The following is a 5,456-nucleotide window of genomic DNA, read 5'->3' as shown; positions in this document are numbered from 1 at the left end:
CAAATATCACAAATGTCTGTGCACTCAAACTCTGTAATTACGGAAAAAAAACTATATATATATATATATATATACATCCCCATCACATAATACAAGCTTCACAGCTATTGCACCATTTAAAAGGTTGGATCACACAACGTGCAAGTAAGAAGTTTAACTCCATTCACAGCTCAACAAAGGTTAGAAAGTTACATGTGAATATGGAGACCTTAACTGCCATGCTCCATGCTCCCAAAGCATCTTTAAACAGAAGTACTGGTCTCGGATCATAATATCTCAAACAGTAATTGGTGGTCCTGGTTCAGGGTCATGCAGTCAGCAAACCTACTAGCGGATAGAGCTGTCTGAAGCTGCTCTGGCAGTCTGGCTAATCAGGCGTTACCCACAACCAATCCAAGTGCATCTTAAAGTGGATGACAGAGGCATCTTAAGTTTCCATTACCTGGGGACAAAAGCAATCAATATAAAGAAACTGTTTTAGATTGTGAATCTACAGCTATGTTAGTTTTAAAAATGTTGAGTTGAATGTAGCGTTTTGGTGTTCTCAGCTTTCCCTCAGGCTTTTCAATATAAAAGATAACTTTTCTCAGGACACAAAACTCATAAGATACTGTATGGGAACTGATTAAATATATCTATATCTATAATGATAGAGTTTATTATAGGTAACACATATCTATAAACAATGATATCCCAATATAGCCGAGAGTATATGATGCACCATGTCATGCCAGTTCCTAAGCATTTACAGATTTGTGTTGCCTGTAAAAGGCTGTGTGTGTAAATGTGTTTATCACATGGCTGTCTGCAGCTCTTCCTTCCATTAGGTCATTTGAGGATATCAAAATGTCAACTTAAGGAAACAATCTTATCAATACCCAGATCAAAATTGGAACTCACAATTGTAAATTGTTACAATTTTATAACAGCCAGTTATTCATTAAAAATAACATTGATTTGCATATTAGAAAAAGTTGGACTTGCTCTACTTCTACGTAGCCATTTTCAATCATTTTCTGCTGACCCCAGTCATAACCATAATAATAATCACAAGATTTAAATCCACAACTTTGACCCTGCCAACCAGAACATTCACAGTTGTTAAAATCCAATCTATAAATACTCAGCCCTAACTTTCAGTGCCCAGAAACATGCAAAAGTGTATTTTGTTGGAATTTACTTGGACATGCACACTATCATGAAAAAAGTCGAAGATTCAAATCTAAATAAAATGTGAAATACGTTACTTGAATTCCTTTAATGTTGCTGTGTTGTACAACAATATTATTTTGGTCTGCAGACAAAGGCCCACATCTCTTGAAACCAAATCCCCCTCCCACCCAAGCACAAGGATGCCCAGGACCATCTCTCTTACCCCCGTCTCTCAACAGCTTTTCAGAGGTCTAAGTATAAAATAGCGAGGTGCACTAACAGTATCTGTCCATTGCAGGATACATATAGAGGGTACGTGGGGAGGCTCAGGTAAGAACTTGCATCAATCTGTCACTCACTTCCCTCGGGGCGATAAGAGAAATTCCAACAGAGAGATAACGCTGGACATTCAACTTAATTCCGAAGGAGGAACTTTTCATCAGTGGGTCACATATTAGCTTTCAGAAAAATGGAGTGCTGCGAGTTTCTTTCCCCCCCCCCTCCCCCTTTTTCTTGCATTGCACAGTCAAAGTATAAGGATGACATCGTGAACCCAAGTGCTTACAATTCCAAAGCAAACATGTCGTTTTGAAAACTGGTCTTCCAATATTTTTCTATCACCAATGTTTTTCTAACGCCATGTTTCCTCACTTGAAACTAACTTGTTAGATAACAGTGACCAGACCCTTGGTAGTATCTATATGTGTTGGGCACAAACATAACAAACAGTGTAAGAAGTTTTGAGGTCAACCAAAGTCTCCCTCAGGCTCTGCTTGGTTTTCTGCAGGGATGCTCTGCATCTGTCAGACTATTATTTCAGATAGTATAATAAATAACATTATATGTAATAAATAACATTATACAGAACAGAAGTTGCTTTGATTGTCATTTTTGCAGACGAAAAATAGTTTTAGTCAGCTGTAGTAAATTCATGTCATTTTGCAAGCTGTGGGAGCTAAGCTCTGGTATTTTTGTCAAAACTCAGATTCCTGTAGAAGCAACTGAGATGCAGCATGCAGAAAAAAAGGGGGAACATTGTATCACTAATTTGGGCATACATGGCTCTGTTTAAAGTTCAAAATGTCAACTAATTTGATTTCATGAGGCACAGCTGGCGGCAAATTAAGTGCTAATCATTCACAAATCCTTCTCAGTCATACATATAATCCCAGAAACATGAAAGTACTCACAGCTGAAAGATTGCTCATAGAGTTTTAGTTTAGTTTAGTTTATTTTATTATTAATTATTGTATTGATATTTGTTTCAAATGGTTAAAGGAGCACCCGCCTTTTTTATTTATGGAGGGTTTGTTTGTTTGTTTGTTTTACCGCATAGATAGTGAACAGTAATACAATTCAATACAGTAATACAATTCAAACAAAACACACCGAAGTATGCTATTCTGTAAAATGTTTGCACTCCATTGTACTTCACAAAATTGTCTCTTTCAGGATAAAAATATTATTCTGCACACATGCAGTGAATTCATGTTTGACATCATCAAAAAGAAAAATAATCTGCCGAACCCATCCCTGACTATCCTTAAGACTCTGCAAAAGAAAAGGAAAAAAGGCAGTAAGAAAGAACTGACATTGTCATGCGGAAGACAAGCCGTACTATACGGAGACAATTGATTAGCTCCGTAGTGCAGCAATAGCCCTTTCTCAGCTGGGGTTGTGTGTAAGTGCTAGTCTGGCTGGTTCTATTTTGGAAGGATCATATGGATCAATACGACATGGCACATTTAGGAGACCCCTACACCATACCCTGGGACTAGAGAGGCAAGAACGGAGCCCCTCGCCGCACCACCACCCCTTTATTTTGCTGATTGGAGGGGGGTTGCGGCAGTGACAATAAAAGCTGTCCATACTCCATAGTCTTGTTCAAGTGCATGACCAACCGAAAGGATTTTTTGATTGTGAATCTTTTATTTGGTATTGCTGTGTGGCACTTGTCTCTCAGGTTGTCACAGAGGATGTTTATTGCCAAGTCAGATACAAAATTTAACTTTTGACCTGGGATTTAATGACTGTTTTTTTTGTGTTAGTTTCCTTGCAGGGCTTCTCACATCAAGATGTCCCCCTGCAAACAAAGACTTATGGGCAGGTGGGGAGGTGAGATAACCACAATCAAAAGTGACAGCAGAAATATACTGTTGTTGTTTGAGATCCATTACTCAGTATTATTTTGGAGAAAATGGGCAACACAATGATTCACAAAAACAATACGTAGAAAAGAAAACTGCCTGTGATACACATATACATAAATTGCAGGTTTAACTTTGTTGGCATATAGTGCCTCATATATATTGTCCCATACAAAACACAAGAATATTTGGAGTTTTAAAAAAATAGTGTTAACGTGACAATCTTAAATCTATCAGTTTGTACAAAAAAAAAATTATTTATTCTTGACTCAATTTGACAATTTTGGTTAGCACCTCAATAACACACCTTTAATAGCCACTATGGTGCACATGCTGTGTCATTAAAATAGCATGAATGACTCATTTAGAGCACAAAACACAAAGGGGGACCACAATTAAAAGCCCATAGTACTAGTAAAAGCTGCTGGGGGCTGAAATTAGACTTGGCACAAGGGTAATACATTTTCATTGGGGTCACCACTGCTGCAGAGGCCTTGCTAATATATTTCTTTATCTTTTCAACTGTGTTAAAAACAGCTGTTTGGGGCTGTCGCAGATAATTCAAGTAAAGGTTTTTTTGTCTATGTGGGCAAACAGGGAGACAATGGAGACCCATCGATTGGAAGGGGGCTCGACATCCTGGCTTCTTGTCAGCTGAATAAAAAGACCATTACCCCTTCAGCTCTGGTTTGATATACACCACCAGGGAAGAAAGAATTAGGACTTTTACTTCCTGCCCCATCAACCCATTTCTTCCTTTTTTCCCACCTCCTTTCTTTCTTTTTTTTGTCTTTTTCTCTTCAGTTTGTCCTATAATCATCGCAATCTTTTCTACATTACCAGACTGAGTTTGTGAAACAATAGAGTGAGGCTAATAACGTTTCCTGGAGCGGCAGTTTTTTGCCAAGGGGAAGAAAAGGGGAAGGAGCGTGATGATAAAAGGAAGATGGCCTTGGTCAAAGGTCAGCCGCTGTGATCTTATTGTCGTTCCTTTTGGCCCTTTAAAGAAGAGACCTCTGTATTTCATTACCTTGGGAAGGAATTTAACCTATTTCTCTGAAAGGTTTCAAATAAATAAAGACTGTTAAGAGCTCTGAAGACAAGGAATGATGTACAAACACATAAACGTTGTTCATGTAATGTGTTGTTTGGCTGGATGTTGTGGTTAATAACTCAGGGGATTAAACATTCAATTTACAGATTTCCATCATTTTCCAGCCATGAGCCCTGTTGACTGAATTAATTCTTCAAACCGTCTCACTCACAATCAATATGAAAGGCCTAACTCAAAACAAAATGTAACCTTAAGGGTAATCCTGTACCTTGTAATGCTGTATGAGTATCAGTTATGCATCAAAACACAGAGTGAGCCCCCTACTTAGTTATGGATCATGGCTTGGATTTAAGTTGATATCTTTCCCCTCACACTCCATGCCCCCTTCATCGCCAATTTGATTAATACACTCCAATTTTCTGAGAGATACTTTTTTTTTTACAAAGAAGAGATCCATTTCGCCCGCAAGATCGAAAGTTAGAAGCCACGGCATAATTGATGACCTCCCGGGACAAACGCTCTCATATTTATCACCACCTGACCTTTCCTCTGATCTCATCCATCATAAATTAAAGTTGTACAGCGGTGGCGTGGCCCTCGCTCCTCTCTCAGCACAACCTTTTGTCCAGAGGTCCTCTCCTCCGCATCATTTGGAGCTGTTGGAAGGGAGCAGCTTTAAAACCTGCAGTTCAGCACCTCTGCTGTTCAGGGCAGATGGTCATCACTGAAAGCATCTGTCAAACTCAGGACCCCTCACTAGTGGCCAACCGGGTTCTTCTCTTCCCTTCTTGCTCTTCCCCTCCTCTTTTCTTTGGTCTTGTCCATTTCCTTTCTTTATCATCTTAGCATTTATTGTCCTATAACATCTGTTTTTTCCGTATATCTAGCTCTTTCTGTCAATGCCTTTTTTTCCTTCTCGTGTTTGCTCAGGTTCATGTTCATGCTAGTTTTACATGAAATGATGCACTGCTGACTCACATCTGGTCACAATCGGTAATTAACAACCCTGCTTAGAGAACATATACTCACACACACAAAGGAAAACAAATACAGTAAAGTGAGAGAGAAGAAAAAAGAGAGGTTGAAATTGTTTACAGATTGAA

This window comes from Anarhichas minor, unplaced genomic scaffold (genome assembly GCF_050575085.1).
Source record: "Anarhichas minor isolate MPS153535 unplaced genomic scaffold, ASM5057508v1 ptg000080l, whole genome shotgun sequence".
NCBI lineage: Eukaryota > Metazoa > Chordata > Actinopteri > Perciformes > Anarhichadidae > Anarhichas > Anarhichas minor.
Note: the sequence above shows the minus strand (reverse complement) of the source record.